Here is a 20,500-nt window from a genome sequence, read left to right as displayed (position 1 = left end):
GAATGAGACCACATCCCTGGCTGACATCTTGATTGCAGCCTTGTAAGACCCTGAAGCAGAGAACCCACTTACACCTAGAATCCTAACTCACAGCATCTGTGAGATAATAAATGTGTGTTGCTTTAAGCTGCTAAGTTTGTGGAAATATTGTTAGACAGTAATAGAAAACTAATGTAATCTATTTCCTACAGTGGAATGACAGTCAGTCGTTGGTGTTGGGATATTTTTAGGGAAGTCCATGAAAAAGTCAAATGGGCAGTTAGTGGTATAAATATGTCAAGTTATAGTTAAAATGATGCCAAGTGTCTAACTCAAACAAGGACCTATTTACCACGTAGGCTGTAGGAGGGTTGGGCATTTAGAAGGTCTTCATACTCTTGCAGCAATGCATACACACCTTGGAGATACAGAACTCTATACTCCATGAAAGACCAGATAATTGACTCTCTGCAATATGTTCTCATCAAGCTTTGAAAGAACACAAGAAAAGCTCCATTTCCCACATAGTTCTTATTAGACCGAAAAGATACCTTTAAAAATTAACCATAATGCAAATGCAGAATCAGTAGGTACATCTTTCTCATTCCTTAAAACGAAGAACAGACTTCTTCAAAACAGAGGTTCAAAGGTCACTACTTTTCTTCTTTGTTAGCAACATAACATGATGTGGAGTGAAGAAACTATAGAAGAAAAAACTGCTTAAAGCAAATTCTCTTCACCCTATTTTGTTTTCTGCATCTGGAGCATGACTTCTCCAGGTTAATGGTGTTGCCGGATCAAGAGGTCCTTGGGAGCAACCCAATACAGCTGCAAACAGCTCTCACTGCCTCCCATGACCATGAGAGAGAGAGGCCCACAGAGACCCTAATCTCACATTCCCCTGTGGGAGAACAGATAACCAAGCTTTTTTCCTAACCTGAGGGTAGGTATATTACAAAGCTTGACTGAATTCAACTTTCAAATGGGAACCAGGACCTTTGATTTGTAGAGACATCTACTCTGCTTGGAGAAGATCAAACTGTATGTAAATGAGGGAGAATTGTGTGAACTGGCCAGGATAGCCCTGAATCTAAAGTAATGCTGGAGGGTGGGATGAGGTCTCCTAGCTCTTTGAAAGCCACAGAACCAGTTTAGAGCATTGTTTGGAAATCATAGTACAAACTAGCTCTAGAATGGTTCGTGGGTCTCAGTGTTTAATCCTAGCTTGAACTGATTGGAAAGGCTGGTCTGATTATGGCCTAGAGAAGGAACTTGAAGGTGAATCCACTGGGATGGAAGAGTGATACAGGCCACGTGTGCTTGGAAGCCCAAGGACAGTGAGCCAGTGGCGGGGAGGTACGACTGTCTCCAAGTACGCACAGGACAGCCCTACAGGAAGGGAACAGACTGCCTTCCAAACAATTTTAACCTCTGTTGAAAAAAACTTCTTTTGTTTGACGAACACAGTCAAGGCTAAAAATCAACACCTTTCTAAGCAGAATAAGGCAAGGTGTAATTTGGTTTAGTGTTTGTTAGTTATTTTGCTGGTTTTGTTTTCACATATCACCCAGAAGCCCCTGGACTTGTGGGCTTTTATGAAGAATTCTCGCAACATTTAATCCCAAACAACGCAATTTTGGCTAACATCCAGCAGTTTAAGTAGCTGTTGAAGAAAAATGCCATTTTAAAGCAAACCAGTGTAGAAAATCATTTACTGTACTTTGCTTATCAGAAGAACTCCACAGTCATTTAGACATATGATTGCAAGTTACTTTTCCAACATTGGCACTGGTCTGGCCACAGATTCACCAGATTTTCCGTCTTCAATGTGGCCCCTAGGCATTTTGCCCTCTTTGGTAGTCTTCCAGAACGAACCTGAGGTATCCACAAAGGCATCTAAACTTGGACTTTAGCTTCACTATTATAATGCTTTAATTACCAAAACCTTAGAGAAGGAACCCACTGAGCTCAACTGCAAAACCTTCAAATCTACAAATTTCCATTACTGCCCATTGCTAATTCCCCTGCAGGTGGCCCACAGAGCAGCTGGGACGGAGCAACAAATTTTGCTGCCCTTTTTCTTATGCTGTTTTTCAATGAAACGTTTTTGGATCTAAAAAGAAAGATTCCTACTGGCCCGTGTCTTCCCTATTTCTATTTCTAAAGGACTACCAACTACTTAGGCCTGGCTTTTCTAGGAATCTAACCTCCTTGCACTATATCCCAGGCCTTCAGGGAACGTTTCCATGGTTCACTGGAGCAAGTGAAGGGAAGGAAAGAGGCCAGCAATCACAAACAGATTGTGACTCATTTCCTGCAGCATAATTGGGCTCCTGGAGTCCCTAGAGGGCCCGTCCACAGAAGTCCTGGAGAAACAAATGTTTATGGTTTATCAATTCAATAGAATATTATGCAGCCATTCAAATGAGTTTGTAGAGGCATGTCCAACTTCAGGGAAAGCTGTCCACAGAGTGTTGTTAATTATAAGCCTCTACCTGGAAGTTTGGAGAGCATAGGTTCAAATAAAACAAAAAAGTCTAAAAGAATACATACCCAAGTAGCAGCCATGGCTATTTCCAGGTTGAGGTACAATGTCTTCCTTTCTTCCTTCTCTCCCTTCCTCCTTCCTTCTTTCCTTTCTCCCTTCATTTTGAATTTTCTCAATATTTTCCAATAAGCATTTCTGACTTTAGGCATTTTCAAAAATGTTCATTGGGTTCTCTGGGTACCACGGAGTGGATGTTCAGACCCTAAAGCCTCTTCCTGTTCTGGCCTTGCCCTGCAGCCCGGTATGGCCTCTGGGACTTCCTACTCTGGCTCTGCAGTAAAATCAGACCTGGTACCTACTGTCCAAGTGACCTTGGGAAATTTGGTTACTCAATGGCCCTCATCTTTCTTGTCTATGAAATAAGGAACTTAACACTCAAGCACTGCTGTCAAACGAGGGAATCGTATATTATCCAATGAGGCCAAATGAGACAGTAAATGGAAAAGTGTTTGTCAGCTGTAACCCATGTGCAATTGTTACCTCTTATCATAATTTCCTTGCTGTCCACATAGGAATAGGAGGGGTCGAGAGGACCCAAGCCCAGCATGGCAGGACTGCTCCTTACAAGTGGCTTAGGGGTGTGTGGTGGTGTAATCATTCATTTTTGACAGAAATGCTGTTACTGAAATCAAATTTCCCTAGTTGTCTCAACAATGTTTTTCTAGTCATTTTTTCCCAATTGAGTATTTAATCATAAAGGCTTTTAGAAACACTAGCTGTGAATCATGAGGAAAGTGGTCTACAAGTAGAAGGACAGCTTATGAAAAGTCCTGAGATGTAGCCGAATGTGGGTCCTGGCTACAAGGAGAATTGTAGCATCAGGGCGGCAACACATTCAAAAGCCAGGTTCTCTGAAGATGCCCCAGGAGTCTCCGTGTAGACTGGTCTTATGCCTGGGGTTAGACTGAAAACAACCGTATTAATAAAAACTGCAACTCAGAATCACCCCCTTGGCAGTGAATTATTGACCCCGTGAAGAATATTAGCATAAACGAATGAGCTTCACTGCAAAAGAAAAAAATGTAAATAAATCTTGCTTGTTACTCATATGTCTATACCCTGCTTCCTTACAATGTAGCCATAGATAAATTCATTTATACTTAGAAGCTTTTTGACAGAAGTCCTAAAAGCATATGCAATGATAGGTAAGAAGTATAGTGTCTCATCTACTTCAGCACACAGACACACATTAAAGCCCTGTGGATTTTATTTTTCAAAGAAAAGTTGCTGAAATTGTGCAATGAAAACTCAGAAATCTTTCCTCTAGATTCACCAAATGTTAACATTTTGCCTCATTTGCTTTATCTCTTTCTCTGTCTCTATTCACAGTTTTGCTGTTGTAGTTGAACCTTTAGAAAGAAAGTTGTGAATTTTATTTCTTATGGGTCTTTCTACATTAATCTCAATGCTGGAAATTTGTTTCCCAAAAGTTAAAAACATTTTGGCGTTTTCAGTTTCCTTTGAAACTCTGCCTCCATTTAACTTTTCAAACAGCTGGTAGAAGGTCTCTTTGCGATTGTGTTCTTGGGTTCCAAGCCTACCCTTGCCCCCTTCACGTCCACGTGCCCTTTAAAAGGCCACTGAACCTTTCTCAAGCTTAATTTTCATATCTGTTGGGGATGCAATTATATCTATGTCCTTGTACTGCAGTGAGGATTAAATTAAATAGCATGGAAAGCACTTTGTAAACCACAAGTTTTCTGTGTATTTCGGAAATGTTATTATTCACAGTGCCAATGAACTCACACTGACTTAGGTTCTCCTGCTTCTGAATTAGCCCTAAACCACGTTGTAGGCATTTGCTGGCGCCTGTAGGAGAGCAGGCGTTTGCAGGTGCTCAAGAAGCCACCGGGGAAGGCAGGGAGCTTCTCTGGGCATCTGTGATGCAGAACTGTCGTCCCTAAGGTGGTGGTTCTCTAACATTAGCGTCAGAATCACTGCAGGGCTGTTAAAAGTCAGACTGCTGGGCCTCTGCCCTTAGATTTTGATTCAGGAGGGCTGGGGTGGGCCTGAGAATCGCATTTCTGACTCATTCTCTAGTGGTGCTGACCCCGCTGTTTCCAGGACGACACTGTGAGAACCCACTGCTCTGAACATGGTAAGGCTGGGTAGATTTGTTCACAGGTGCTTATATGTAGGAAAAGCTAAGGTCTATAGAAAAGCTTTATACTCTAAAGTGGTGCTTTGCAAACCCTAATAGGCATGCAAGTCACCTACAGACTCTTGCTATTTGTGGATTTTGCTCCATTAGGTTTAAGGTGGGCTCCTGAGCCTTGTTTCTAAAAGCACACAGGTGATGCTCATGCAACTGGTCTGCTGACCATACTTTGACTAACAAGGCTGAAAGGTACAGCTCATGGCCATGCATCTGATTTCTATTAAAGAAGAAAGAGGCTGCTCCCTATTTATTCCTAAATATCCCAAGCTTCCTACTCTCAGCCAGTAGCCTGCGCCTAATTTCGGCTAGCATGGACGCCACATTCAACCCTGTAGGAACCAAGGTATGTCCTGTTGTTTTGTTTTACTTACCTTATGGAATAATATATTGGAAAGAGCTTGTATAAGAACATACAATACAAAAAGATAACTGAAAAAATTCCACGGTGCATCCATGGTTCTTGCCTGCCAAAGAGACAAAACTAGTTCATGAGAGCGGACCAAGCAGCACTACTTACCCATCATTTAAAATGCCTTTTGAATTAAATCATCATTCTCTCTCTTAACTTAAAATTTTAAAATGTCATCTCAAATATTTTGCATTGTGTGTGTGTGTGTGTGTGTGTGTGTGTGTAACAGAGTCAGAACAATTAGAATTTGTCAGTGATTTGAATAAGTAGAAATAAGAATATATAAATTTAAAAAAAAAAACAGTGGCAGATATCAAGAATTGGTGACCTTGAAAAGATACTGCTTTTATTCAGACAAGGTGGGAATTAGCAAGGGGGAGGAGGTTTGGGGGAAATGACAAGGGAGAGGAATAATAATAAACTATAATTCATACAGTTTGGGACTTGGTAAGTTTGGGGCTCCTTGGATTTTTTCAGTAATTGGTTGGAAATGTAGGGGTGTAGTTTGTGGAGCCTGAGGGACGAGAATTTCAGGAAAGTCGGTGTGGCAATCACCGTTGCCAAATGCTGCTGGTGTGATGATGCATGTGAGTTGAACAGTGCAACCGTGTACATGATAACGAGCAGGCTTTGAAAAAGCAATTTTGATAGAACGGTTCTGCTAAAGTTCAGAGTTAAGTAGTGGTAGTAAGGCGCTGGAAGGTGGATCTCATGTAAGTCCCTCTGTAGTCGGTGGAAAGGAGTAAGGAAATTTAATCTCAAACCAACGCTTATGCGAATCAGCTGGGGAGCTTGTTATATCACAGATTGCTGGGCTCCACCTCCAGAGTTTCTGACTGTACAGGTCAGATGTGAAGCCTGAGAATGTGCAGTTCTAATACATTCCCAGTACTGGTGCTGCAAGGTTGGGGACCACGCTTTGGAACTCATTGATTTAGCTCAGGCTTTTGCAACCTTGGCACTATTGCCATTTTAGAACAGATAATTCTTTGTTGTGTGGAGCTGTCCCGTGCTTTATAGGATGTGTAACAACATATCTGGCCTCTACCCACTAGATGCCAGTGGCACCCCCAAGATGCTACAACTAAAAATATTTATAGGCATTACCAAATGTCCCCTGAGGGTCAAAATTGCCCCCAGTTGGGAACCACAACTCTAGATAATTCAACGCATCTGAAAGGACTGTCTGCGAACAAATCCAGAACCCCTGAGGGGGCTTGGTCTGAAAAATGAAGATACACGTGAAACAGTGAAACAGAGTAGTAAGCCATGCTCTTTGAAATTAAATGACCAAATTATGATGAGGGCTCAATTTTTGGCTTCTAGTGTATTAACCCCAAATAATCAGCTTGGAACTAACCTGCACTGTAATTCCAAGTTGCTTTCAGGTTTCTGCATCCTGGAGCCCTGAAAATCATTTCTAGTAAATTATCCCCAGTTCATGAATGTCCCTTTGTCTTCTAAAATGTGGGCTTCCGGCTTGCTACCTCACTTACATTTAAGTGTCTTCAATTATGACTTTCTTATTTGGAAGGCCCTGCCATTTATTAGACAAAGCAATGTTCTGCACCAAGTTAGTAAGTTTAAATATTCCATGCTCCAAAGTTTTGTTTAATGTCTTTTTTTGTGTGACTTCTAGGCAGCATATAGTTGAGTCTTGCTTTTTGTTTAATCCAATCTGACAGTTTTTAAATGGGGTGTTTAGACCCATTAGTCCTGTTTATACATAATATTATTACTATTAGAGTTTGGTTTAAATCTACCAACTTGTTCTTTGCTTTCTATTTGTTTCATTTGTTTATTGTCTTTTTCCTTTTTTCTGCTACATTATTTGAAAATTTAAAAAATATTTTATAAGATGAAACCACCTGACATAAAATTACCCATTTCGAAGTGAACAATTCAGTGGCATTTATGACACTCAAAGCATTTTGCAACCATGACCTCTAGTTAGTTCTGAAACATTTTAATTACCCAAAATAAATCCCTTACCTATTAAACAGTTACTCTCCATTCCCCCCTGGCAATCGCCAATTTACTTTCTGTTTCCGTTGATTTATCTACTCTGGATATTTCACATAAATGGAATAATAGAACATGTGACCTTTGTGTCTGTCTCCTTTCACTTATCATAATATTTTTGAGGTTCATCCACACTGCAGCACGTAGAAGCACTTCATTCCATTTTGTGGCTGATTAATAGTCTATGAATTGATGTACCATAATTTGCTTATCTATTCATCTGTTAATGGACATGTGGTTATTTCCACCTTTTGCCTATTGTGAATAATGCTGCTATGAAAATTTGCATACAAGTATTTGTTTAAGTACCTGTTTTCAAAACTTTGTGTAGAGACCTAAGAGTGAAACTTCTGGGTCATAGGGTAACTGTTTAACTTTGTGGAAAAACAGTTTGGCAATTTCTCAAAGTGTTTATACCATTTTATATTCCCATCTGCAATATTCAATTCCTCTATAATTTCAACGACACTTGTTACTTTCCATTTTCTTGATTATCACCTATTTAGCGGGTGTAAAGTGATATCACATTGTGGTTTTAATTTGTATTTCCCTAATGACTAATTGTGATATTGTGATTTATAATAAGAAATATACATTCGGTCTTTGTCCCATTTCTGGCACAGAGCTTCTAAACCCTTAATTTCCTAAGTGAGGTGAGCAATAAAGCTTCTTTTGTTATGAGGTGAATTTTGGACCTCACCTAAGGATGGGGACTGGTTGCCAGGGGAACCAACCAAGTGATTAGAAGGTTGGAACTTTCAGTCCCACCTCCTGACCTCTGGAGAGGGGAGAGGGGCTGGAGGTTAAAGCAATTACCAATTGCCAATAATTTCATCCATCACGCCGTGTAAGGAAGCCTCCATAAAACCCCAAAAGGTCAGAGTTTGAAGAGTCTTTGTTAATGAACACGTGGAGGTGCTGGGAGAGTGCAGCCTGGAGAGGGCATGGAAGCTCCCTGCCCCCTCCCCATACCTTGCCCTGTGCATTTCTTCCATCCTTCTGTTCCTGAGTTATATCCTTCTATAACAAATAGTAATCTAATAAGTAAAATATTTCTCTGAATTCAATGAGCCACTCTAGCAAATTAATTGAACCCAAGGAGGGGGTCGTAGGAATCTCCAGTCTGTAGTTGATCAGCCGGAAGCACAGAGCTTGCAACTGGGGTCAGAGGTGGGGCTATGGGGGACAGTCTTGTAACACTGAATCCTTAACCTGTGGAATCTGTTGCTATCTCCAGGTAAATAATGTGGATAGATAATGTCAGAACTGAGTTGAATTCTTGGATACCCTGCTGGTGTCCAAGAACTGTTTGTCGGTGTGTGTGGAATGCCTCCCCGCCAACACACACACACATTGGAATTTGAGTCTCGGAATGCCAAAAGACTAATTACGATGAGCGTTTTTTTATGTGCTTATTGACCATTTGTATAGATCTTTTTTTGAGAAATGTCTATTCAAATTTTTTACCCATTTTAAATTGGGTTGTTTGTTTTGGTGAGTTGTAAAAGTTTTTACATATTCTGTTTACTAGACCCTTATGAGATATACAATTTGCAGATATTTTCTCTCATTCAGTGGGTTGTATTTTCACTCTCTTGATTGTGCCCTTTGATGCACAAAATGTTTTAATTGTCATAAAATCCATTTTACCTATTTTTTTTTTATTACTCATGCTTTTGGTGTCATAGCTAAGAATCCAGTGCCAAATCTGAAGGTCATGAAAATTTACCTGTATATCTTCTTCTCTAAGTTTCATAGTATTAGCTCTTACATTTAGGTCATTGATCAGTTTTGAGTTAATTTTTGTATGTAGTGTTATATCCAGTTGTCCCAGCACAATTTGTTGAAGAGGCTATCCTTTCCCCAGTGAATGGTCTTGGAACCCTGGTCAAAAAACAACTGACCATAAGTATGGGTTTATTTATGAAATCTTAATTTTATTCTATTGGTCCATATGTCTGTCCTTATGCCACTACCACACTGCTTTGATTACTGTAGCTTTGGAGTAAGTTTTGAAAATGGGAACTGTGAATCCTCCAACTTTGTCCTTTTTATTCAAGATTATTTTGCCTATTTGGGGTTCCTTGAAATTCCATGTCAGTTTGAACATTGGTGTTCCAATTTTCTCAAAAAAGGTCATTGGAATTTTGAAAGGGATTTTTCTAAATATGTAGATGACTTTTGGTAGTATTAAGATCTTAATAATATTATGCCTTTTAATCCACAAATACATAATTCTTTCAATTTATTTAAGTTTTCTTACATTGGTAGACAAAAAAATTAATCAATAGTTGATCTAAGAAAGAGATGGAAAATTTTATTCAGGCCAGCCTGAGGATTATAACCCAGGAGATGGTCTTTCAGAAAGTTCGGAGGACTGTTCTGCCTGTTAGAGGTCAAAGCACAATTATATAATTTTTGAGACAAAGGGTTATATGTCAAATGATGTTATTACTGACAGTTTACATCCAGATCTACATGTACAGAATGAGTAGTGGATCATGGGTCATCGTGGCCCCTTACAAGATTAAGAAGGAAGGTTATTTCCTAAGGAGGTTTGGTTAATGCAAACACACACTACATACTAAAGGGAAGGGAGGAGCCCCAAATGGGCAAAGAAAAATTTTATGATTAAACTTTTCTTATCTTGACATAAAATATGAATTTTATTTCATCACATTATTTCAGCAATGTTTTTAGTTTTCTGTATACAAGTCTTTCATCTCTTTGGCTAAATGTATTCTTAGTTATTTTATTCTTTTGGATGTTATCATAAATGAAATTGTTTTAATTTCCTTTTCATATTGCTCATTGCTAGTGCAAAGAAAAACTGAGTTTTTAGTGTTAATTTTGTAGCTTGCAACTTTGCTGAATTTGTTTACTAACTCTAGTTGCTTTTCTGTGGATTCATTGGAATTTTCTATATGTAGGATCATGTCATCTGCAAATAGAGATAGTTTTACTTTTTACTTTCCAGTGTATTTCTTCTTCTTGTCTAATTGCATTAACTAGAACATCCAGTAAAATGTTGAATGATGGATTTTCTTATTTTGAACCACTTTTGCCTTCCTTTCATAAATCCTTGCCTTTCTGGCATAAATCCTGTCATGATATATAATCTTTTTAATGTGCTATTGGAGTCAGTTTGCTAGTATTTTGTTGAGGATATTTGCACCTATATTCATAAAGGATATTGATCTGTACAGTTGACCCTTGAACAATGCAGGTATTAATGGCACATTAATACCCCCCAGGGAAATTGAAAATCTGTGTATAACTTTATAGTTGGCCCTCCATATCTGTGGTTCTGTATCCATGGATTCAACCAACCTCAGATCATGTAGTACTGTAGTATGTATTTATTGGGAAAAAAATCCACGTATAAGCAGACCCCAAGAGTTCAAACCCGAGTTGTTTAAGGGTCAACTGTATTTTCTTTTCTTGTTATATCTTTATCTAGCTTTGGTATCAGTAATGCTGGCCTCATAGAATGAGTTAGGAGGTGTCCCTCATCCTCTATTTCTTCATAGAGTTTGAGAAGAATTGTTGTTAATTCTTCTTTAAATTTTGGTAGCATTCACCAGTGAAGACATCTGGGTGGTCCTGGAGTTTTCTTTGTTGGGTGGTTTTGATTACTGCTTCATTCTCTTTACTTGTCATAGGCCTGTTGAGATTTTGTCTTCTTGAGTTTTTGGGGTTTTTTTTTAATTTGTAGAAATTTGTCCTTTTCACCTGGAATATCTAATTTGTCAGCATATAATTGTTCATTGTTGGCTATAATTGTTCATAGAATTCTCTTATTTTTATTTCTGTAAGGTTAGTAGTAACAACCCCAGTTTCATTTCTGATTTTAATTATTTAGGGGTTTTTTGGTTGTTAGTCTAGCTAATGGTTTTAAAACTTTGTTGATCCTTTCAAAGAACCAAATTTTCCTTTTGTTGATTCTGTGTTTTCTTTTCTCTATTTCATTACTTTCATTCATGTCTTTATTATTTTCTTCCTCCTGCTCTTTTTGGGCTTAATTTGCATCTTTTTTCTAGTTCCTTAATATCAATTTAGGGTATTGATTTGAGATCTTCTTTTTCACTATTTACTGGTGTTTACTGCAGTCCCTGAGCACTGCCTTTGCTGCATCCCATGTTCATGAAATGAAAGACTTAATATTGTTAAGATGGCAGTAATCTCCAAACTCTTCTATTTGCTGGTCTCATAGAATGAGTTGGAAAGTGTATCCTCCCCCACATAGTTAAAGAGTTGATGAAGACTTGGTACTGATTCTTAAATAGTCAGTTTACTTCATTGCTTCATTGAAGCTCTTTGGGAATTGGCTTTCTGTTGTGGAAAGTTTTTGATTATTAGCTCAATCTATTTACTTGCAATTGGTCTCTTCAGGTTTCTATTCTTCTTGATGCAGTTTCAATAGTTTGTGTCTAAGACTCTGTCCATCTAGGTTATCTTATTTTGTTGACATAAAGTTGTTCATAGTATTCCCTTAAAATCCTTTGTATTTCTGTAAGGTCAGTGATGATGTCCCCTCTTTTATTCCTGATTTTGTTCATTTAAGGATTTTTTTCTCTTTTTTGGTCTAGCTAAATGTTCATAAATTTTGTTCATCTTTTCAAAGAACCAACTTTTAGTTTCATTGATTTTCTATATTGTTTTTCTGTTATTTCATTTTTCTTTTTGCTCTAATCTTTATTTCCTTCCTTCTGCTTACTGTGATTTAATTTTTTCTGTTTTATAAGGTTGAAGTTTAGATTATTGATTTATTTTTTTATTTTTATTTTTTTAAAACATCTTTATTGAAGTATAATTGCTTTACAATGGTGTGTTAGTTTCTGCTTTATAACAAAGTGAATCAGTTATACATATACATATGTTCCCATATCTCTTCCCTCTTGCATCTTCCTCCCTCCCACCCTCCCCATCCCACCCCTCTAGGTGGTCACAAGCACCGAGCTGATCTCCCTGTGCTATGCGGCTGCTTCCCACTAGCTATCTATTTTACATTTGGTAGTGTATATATGTCCATGACACTCTCTCACCCTGTCACATCTCACCCCTCCCCCTCCCCCTCCCCCATCCTCAAGTCCATTCTCTAGTAGGTCTGTATCTTTATTCCCGTCTTGCCACTAGGTTCTTCATGGCCTTTTTTTTTTTTCCTTAGATTCCGTATATATGTGTTAGCATACTGTATTTGTTTTTCTCTTTCTGACTTACCTCACTCTGTATGACAGACTCTAACTCCATCCACCTCATTACAAATACCTCCATTTCATTTCTTTTTATGGCTGAGTAATATTCCATTGTATATATGTGCCACATCTTCTTTATCCATTCATCTGATGATGGACACTTAGGTTGCTTCCATGTCCTGGTTATTGTAAATAGAGCTGCAATGAACATTTTGGTACATGACTCTTTTTGAACTATGGTTTTCTCAGGGTATATGCCCAGTAGTGGGATTGCTGGGTTATATGATAGTTCTATTTGTAGTTTTTTAAGGAACCTCCATACTGTTCTCCATAGTGGCTGTATCAATTTACATTCCCACCAACAGTGCAAGAGTGTTCCCTTTCCTCCACACCCTCTCCAGCATTTATTGTTTCTACATATTTTCATGATGGCCATTCTGACCGGTGTGAGATGATATCTCATTGTAGTTTTGATTTGCATTTCTCTAATGATTAATGATGTTGAGAATTCTTTCATGTGTCTGTTGGCAATCTGTATATCTTCTTTGGAGAAATGTCTATTTAGGTCTTCTGCCCATTTTTGGATTGGGTTTTTCGTTTTTTTGTTATTGAGCTGCATGAGCTGCTTGTAAATCTTGGAGATTAATCCTTTGTCAGTTGCTTCATTTGCAAATATTTTCTCCCATTCTGATGGTTGTCTTTTGGTCTTGTTTATGGTTTCCTTTGCTGTGCAAAAGCTTTTAAGTTTCATTAGGTCCCATTTGTTTTTTTGTGTTTTTATTTCCATTTCTCTAGGAGCTGGGTCAAAAAGGATCTTGCTGTGATTTATGTCATAGAGTGTTCTGCCTATGTTTTCCTCTAAGAGTTTGATAGTGTCTGGCCTTACACTTAGGTCTTTAATCCATTTTGAGTTTATTTTTGTGCATGGTGTCAGGGAGTGTTCTAATTTCATACTTTTACATGTACCTGTCCAATTTTCCCAGCACCACTTATTGAAGAGGCTGTCTTTTCTCCACTGTATATGCTTGCCTCCTTTATCAAAGATAAGGCGACCATATGTGCGTGGGTTTATCTCTGGGCTTTCTATCCTGTTCCATTGATCTATATTTCTGTTTTTGTGCCAGTACCAAACTGTCTTGATTACTGTAGCTTTGTAATATAGTCTGAAGTCAGGGAGCCTGATTCCCCCAGCTCCATTTTTCTTTCTCAAGATTGCTTTGGCTCTTCGGGGTCTTTTGTGTTTCCATACAAATTGTGAAATTTTTTGTTCTAGTTCTGTGAAAAATGCCAGTGGTAGTTTGATAGGGATTGCATTGAATCTGTAGATTGCTTTGGGTAGTAGAGTCATTTTCACAATGTTGATTCTTCCAATCCAAGAACATGGTATATCTCTCCATCTATTTGTATCATCTTTAATTTCTTTCATCAGTGTCTTATAATTTTCTGCATACAGGTCTTTTGTCTCCTTAGGTAGGTTTATTCCTAGATATTTTATTCTTTTTGTTGCAATGGTAAACGGGAGTGTTTTCTTAATTTCACTTTCAAATTTTTCGTCATTAGTGTATAGAAATGCAAGAGATTTCTGTGCATTAATTTTGTATCCTGCTACTTTACCAAATTCATTGATTAGCTCTAGTAGTTTTCTGGTAGCATCTTTAGGATTCTCTATGTATAGTATCATGTCATCTGCAAACAGTGACAGCTTTACTTCTTCTTTTCCAATTTGGATTCCTTTTATTTCTTTTTCTTCTCTGATTGCTGTGGCTAACACTTCCAAAACTATGTTGAATAATAGTGGTGAGGGTGGGCAACCTTGTCTTGTTCCTGATCTTAGTGGAAATGGTTTCAGTTTTTCACCATTGAGGACAATGTTGGCTGTGGGTTTGTCATATATGGCCTTTATTATGTTGAGGAAAGTTCCCTCTATGCCTACTTTCTGCAGGGCTTTTATCATAAATGGGTGTTGAATTTTGTTGAAAGCTTTCTCTGCATCTATTGAGATGATCATATGGTTTTTCTTCTTCAATTTGTTAATATGGTGTATCACGTTGATTGATTTGCGTATATTGAAGAATCCTTGCATTCCTGGGATAAACCCCACTTGATCATGGTGTATGATCCTTTTAATGTGCTGTTGGATTCTGTTTGCTAGTATTTTGTTGAGGATTTTTGCATCCATGTTCATCAGTGATATTGGCCTGTAGTTTTCTTTCTTTGTGACATCTTTGTCTGGTTTTGGTATCAGGGTGATGGTGGCCTCATAGAATGAGTTTGGGAGTGTTCCTCCCTCTGCAATATTTTGGAAGAGTTTGAGAAGGATAGGTGTTAGCTCTTCTCTAAATGTTTGATAGAATTCACCTGTGAAGCCATCTGGTCCTGGGCTTTTGTTTGTTGGAAGGTTTTTAATCACAGTTTCAATTTCAGTGCTTGTGATTGGTCTGTTCATATTTTCTATTTCTTCCTGGTTCAGTCTCGGCAGGTTGTGCATTTCTAAGAATCTGTCCATTTCTTCCAGGTTGTCCATTTTATTGGCATAGAGTTGCTTGTAGTAATCTCTCATGACCTTTTGTATTTCTGCAGTGTCAGTGGTTACTTCTCCTTTTTCATTTCTAATTCTATTGATTTGAGTCTTCTCCCTTTTTCTCTTGATGAGTCTGGCTAATGGTTTATCAATTTTGTTTATCTTCTCAAAGAACCAGCTTTTAGTTTCATTGATTTTTGCTATTGTTTCCTTCATTTCTTTTTCATTTATTTCTGATCTGATCTTTATGATTTCTTTCCTTCTGCTAGCTTTGGGGGTTTTTTGTTCTTCTTTCTCTAATTGCTTCAGGTGCAAGGTTAGGTTGTTTATTCGAGATGTTTCGTGTTTCTTGAGGTAAGCTTGTATTGCTATAAACTTCCCTCTTAGCACTGCTTTTGCTGCGTCCCATAGGTTTTGGGTCGTCGTGTCTCCATTGTCATTTGTTTCTAGGTATTTTTTGATTTCCCCTTTGATTTCTTCAGTGATCACTTCGTTATTAAGTAGTGTATTGTGTAGCCTCCATGTGTTTGTATTTTTTACACATCTTTTCCTGTAATTGATATCTAGTCTCATAGCGTTGTGGTCGGAAAAGATACTTGATACGATTTCAATTTTCTTAAATTTACCAAGGCTTGATTTGTGACCCAAGACATGATCTATCCTGGAGAATGTTCCATGAGCACTTGAGAAAAATGTGTATTCTGTTGTTTTTGAGTGGAATGTCCTATAAATATCAATTAAGTCCATCTTGTTTAATGTATCATTTAAAGCTTGTGTTTCCTTATTTATTTTCATTTTGGATGATCTGTCCATTGGTGAAAGTGGGTTGTTAAAGTCCCCTACTATGATTGTGTTGCTGTCGATTTCCCCTTTTATGGCTGTTAGTATTTGCCTTATGTATTGAGGTGCTCCTATGTTGGGTGCATAAATATTTACAATTGTTATACCTTCCTCTTGGATCGATCCCTTGATCATTATATAGTGTCCTTCTTTGTCTCTTGTAATAGTCTTTATTTTAAAGTCTATTTTGTCTGATATGAGAATTGCTACTCCAGCTTTCTTTTGATTTCCATTTGCATGGAATATCTTTTTCCATCCCCTCACTTTCAGTCTGTATGTGTCTCTAGGTCTGAAGTGGGTCTCTTGTAGACAGCATATATATGGGTCTTGTTTTTGTATCCATTCAGCCAGTCTGTGTCTTTTGGTGGGAGCATTTAATCCATTTACATTTAAGGTAATTATTGATATATATGTTCCTATTCCCATTTTCTTAAATGTTTTGGGTTTGTTATTTTAGGTGTTTTCCTTCTCTTGTGTTTCTTGCCTAGAGAAGTTCCTTTACCATTTGTTGTAAAGCTGGTTTGGTGGTGCTGAAATCTCTCAGCTTTTGCTTGTCTGTAAAGGTTTTAATTTCTCCATCAAATCTGAATGAGATCCTTGCTGGGTAGAGTAATCCTGGTTGTAGGTTTTTCTCCTTCATCATTTTAAGTATATCCTGCCACTCCCTTCTGGCTTGCAGAGTTTCTGCTGAAAGATCAGCTGTTAACCTTATGGGGATTCCCTTGTGTGTTATTTGTTGTTTCTCCCTTGCTACTTTTAATATGTTTTCTTTATATTTAATTTTTGACAGTTTGATTAATATGTGTCTTGGCATGTTTCTCCTTGGATTTATCCTGTATGGGACTCTCTGTGCTTCCAGGACTTGATTAACTATTTCCTTTCCCATATTAGGGAAGTTTTCAACTATAATCTCTTCAAATATTTTCTCAGTCCCTTTCTTTTTCTCTTCTTCTTCTGGGACCCCTATAATTCAAATGTTGGTGCGTTTAATGTTGTCCCAGAGGTCTCTGAGACTGTCCTCAGTTCTTTTCATTCTTTTTTCTTTACTCTGCTCTGCAGTAGTTATTTCCACCATTTTATCTTCCAGGTCACTTATCCGTTCTTCTGCCTCTGTTATTCTGCTATTGATCCCATCTGGAGTATTTTTAATTTCATTTATTGTGTTTTTCATCGTTGCTTGGTTCCTCTTTAGTTCTTCTACGTCCTTGTTAAATGTTTCTTGCATTTTGTCTATTCTATTTCCAAGATTTTGGATCATCCTTAGTATCATTATTCTGAATTCTTTTTCAGGTAGACTATCTATTTCCTCTTCATTTGTTAGGTCTGGTGTGTTTTGACCCTGCTTCTTCATCTGCTGTGTGTTTTTCTGTCGTCTCATTTTGCTTATCTTACTGTGTTTGGGGTCTCCTTTTCACAGGCTGCAGGTTCGTAGTTCCCGTTGTTTTTGGTATCTGTCCCCAGTGGCTAAGGTTCGTTCAGTGGGTTGTGTAGGCTTCCTGGTGGAGGGAACTAGTGCCTGAGCTCTGGTGGATGAGGCTGGATCTTGTCTTTCTGGTGGGCACGTCCACGTCTGGTGGTGTATTTTGGGGTGTCTGTGGCCTTATTATGATTTTAGGCAGCCTCTCTGCTAATGGATGGGGCTGTGTTCCTGTCTTGCTAGTTGTTTGGCATAGGGTGTCCAGCACTGTAGCTTGCTGGTCGTTGAGTGAAGCTGGGTCTTGATGTTGAGATGGAGATCTCTGAGAGATTTTTGCTGTTTGGTATTACGTGGAGCTGGGAGGTCTCTTGTGGACCAGTGTCCTGAGGTTGGCTCTCCCACCTCAGAGGCACAGCCCTGATGCCTGGCTGGAGCACCAAGAGCCTTTCATCCACACGGCTCAGAGTAAAAGGGAGAAAAAATAGAAAGAAAGAGGATATAATATAGTGAAGTAAAATAAAGCTCTTATAAAGCAAAGCTATACAGACAAAATCTCACCCAGAAGCACATACATATACACTCACAAAAAAAGGAAAAGGGGAAAAATTAATATATCCTGCTCCCAAAGTCCACCTCCTGAACTTGGGATGATTCGTTGTCTATTCAGTTCAGGTATTCATCAGATGCAGGCACATCAAGTTGTTTGTGGAGTTTTAATCTGCTGCTTCTGAGGCTGCTGGGAGAGATTTCCCTTTCTCTTCTTTGTTCGCACAGCTCCCGGGGTTCAGCTTTGGATTTGGACCCGCCTCAGCGTGTAGGTCGCCTGAGGGCATCTGTTCCCCGCCCAGACAGGACGGGGTTAAAGGAGCAGCTGCTTCGGGGGCTCTGGCTCACTCAGGCCAGGGGGAGGGAGGGGTACAGAGGAGGCGGGGCGAGCCTGCAGTGGCAGAGGCTGGCGTGACGTTGCAGCAGCCTGAGGCGCGCAGTGCGTTCTCCCGGGGAAGTTGTCCCCGGATCACGGGACCCTGGCAGTGGCGGGCTGCACTGGCTCCCGGGAGGGGTGGTGTGGAGAGTGACCTGTGCTCGCACACAGGCTTTTTGGTGGTGGCAGCAGCAGCCTTAGCGTCTCATGCCCGTCTCTGGGGCCCGCGCTGATCGCCGCGGCTCGCACCCGTCTCTGGAGTTCGTTTAGGCGGCACTCTGAATCCCCTCTCCTTGCGCGCCGCGAAACAAAGAGGCAAGAAAAAGTCTCTTGCCTCTTCGGCAGCTGCAGACTTTTTCCCGGTCTCCCTCCCAGCTAGCTGCGGTGCGCCAACCCCTTCAGACTGTGTTCACGCCGCCAACCCCAGTCCTCTCTCTGTGATCCGACCGAAGCCGGAGCCTCAGCTCCCAGCCCCGCCCGCCCCGGCGGGTGAGCAGACAAGCCTCTCGGGCTGCTGAGTGCTGCTCGGCGCCGAGCCTCTGTGCAGGAGTCTCTCCGCTTTGCCCTCTGCATCCCTGTTGCTGCGCTCTCCTCCGTGGCCCCGAAGCTTCCCCCCTCTGCTACCCGCAGTCTCCGCCCGCGAAGGGGCTTCCTAGTGCGTGGAAACCTTTCCTCCTTCACGGCTCCCTCCCACTGGTGCAGGTCCCATCCCTATTCTTTTGTCTCTGTTATTTCTTTTTTCTTTTGCCCTACCCAAGTACGGGGGGAGTTTCTTGCCTTTTGGGAGGTCTGACGTTTTCTGCCAGCGTTCAGTGGGTGTTCTGTAGGAGCAGTTCCACGTGTAGATGTATTTCTAATGTATCTGTGGGAAGGAAGGTGATCGCCACGTCTTACTCTTCCGCCATCTTCTCTACCTCTCCACAATTTCGTTTCTCGATTTATTAATATAGGCATTTATAAATATAAATTTATAGGCATATATAATTTATATAGGCATTTATAAACAAAGCTTTAGCTTATCCCATATGTTTGGGTATGTTTTTTTATTAACCTCAAAATATTTCTTAATTTCCCTGTGATTTCTTCTTTCAGCCATTGGTTAGAAGCACGTTATTTAACTTCCACATATTTGTAAGTTTCTCAAATTTCCCTTTGTTACTGATTTCTAATTTCATCCACTGTGGTGGAAGGACTTATTTTATATAATTTCAATTATTTTAAATTTGAGGTAGTGTCTTATGGCCTAATTTATGTCTGTCAACATCTCTATGCACTTGAGAAAAATGTATATTCTTGTGTTCAGTGGTGTGTTCTACAGATGTTAGGTCTGGTTGGCTTATAGAATTTTTCAACTCTTCTGTTTTCTTGTTGATCTCAAGTCTAGTTGTTTATCCTTACTGAAGCTTTATCCTTTCCTCAAATTAGATAATCTCAACTGACCTATCTTCAAGTTGACTGATTCTTTCTCCTACCAGCTCAAATCTGCTGTTGAATACCTTGGTCAGTTTTTCATTTTCGTGATTGTACTATTATAACTGTAGTTTCTGTTCTTTTAAAATAATATTTGTCTACTTATTGATATTCTCTATTTGTCTAAGCCCAAATGTTTTTTGAAGGAAAAAATTCACTGGAACTTGGTGAATATTTGTGAATGTAGATCTTGCAACCAGGGACCTTTACGCCTTCCAGCACTGAATGTTAACAGAGATGAAGGCCCCAGGCCCCTCAGTGTATTATCACTAAGGACCTGTAATCCAAATTTGGCCCCAACACCAGCAGCATGGGCATCACCCAGGAGCTGGTGAGAAATGCAGAATCTCAAGTCCCACTCCAGATCCACTGAATCATAAGCTTCATTTTAACAAGATCTCCAGGTGATTCCCATACACATGCACATTAGAGTTTGAAAGACAATGGGCCAAATGTCCTAGAACCCTCCATACTTTCAGAGCCTTCAAAGTATGCAAGTTTTCAGAATAGCAATTTTGCATTTATCTATATAAATTTGATAAATGTCCATCTTCCTCTCTAGATTGAAACTCCACAAAGGGGAGTCTGCTTACTGTTGCAGCCCAGAGCCAGGCACATAGTAAGTGCTGTAAAATCTGTCAAGTAAATCGATGAACTGGACTCTGGGATCTCATATTTATCTGCTTCCTCCCACCTCAGTTTCAGAAGAGGTTTAACTTCTTAACATATTTGGAAAACCTCAGCATTATCAGATCTCCTGGGGATGATTAGGAAGGACCTCTGAGATAAGGAAACAACTCTGAGATAAGGAAGCTGCAGTTTTTCTTTACCTTTTGCTTAAAGTATGTATTTATCCAAAACTTGAGTTTCCTTGCCACTAAGGGTTCTCTGAGTATTGGAAAGAAAGAAGCCATTAAGCATATTCTCTATTATAATTCTGTAGGAGGACTAATTTTTAATCTTGAATGATTTCATTAATTTTGTTTCCTTATAATTATTTTTCTCCATCATCAGGAAAG

The sequence above is a fragment of the Balaenoptera musculus genome, chromosome 5 (genome assembly GCF_009873245.2).
Source record: "Balaenoptera musculus isolate JJ_BM4_2016_0621 chromosome 5, mBalMus1.pri.v3, whole genome shotgun sequence".
In the NCBI taxonomy this organism is placed as follows: Eukaryota; Metazoa; Chordata; class Mammalia; order Artiodactyla; family Balaenopteridae; genus Balaenoptera; species Balaenoptera musculus.
Note: the sequence above shows the minus strand (reverse complement) of the source record.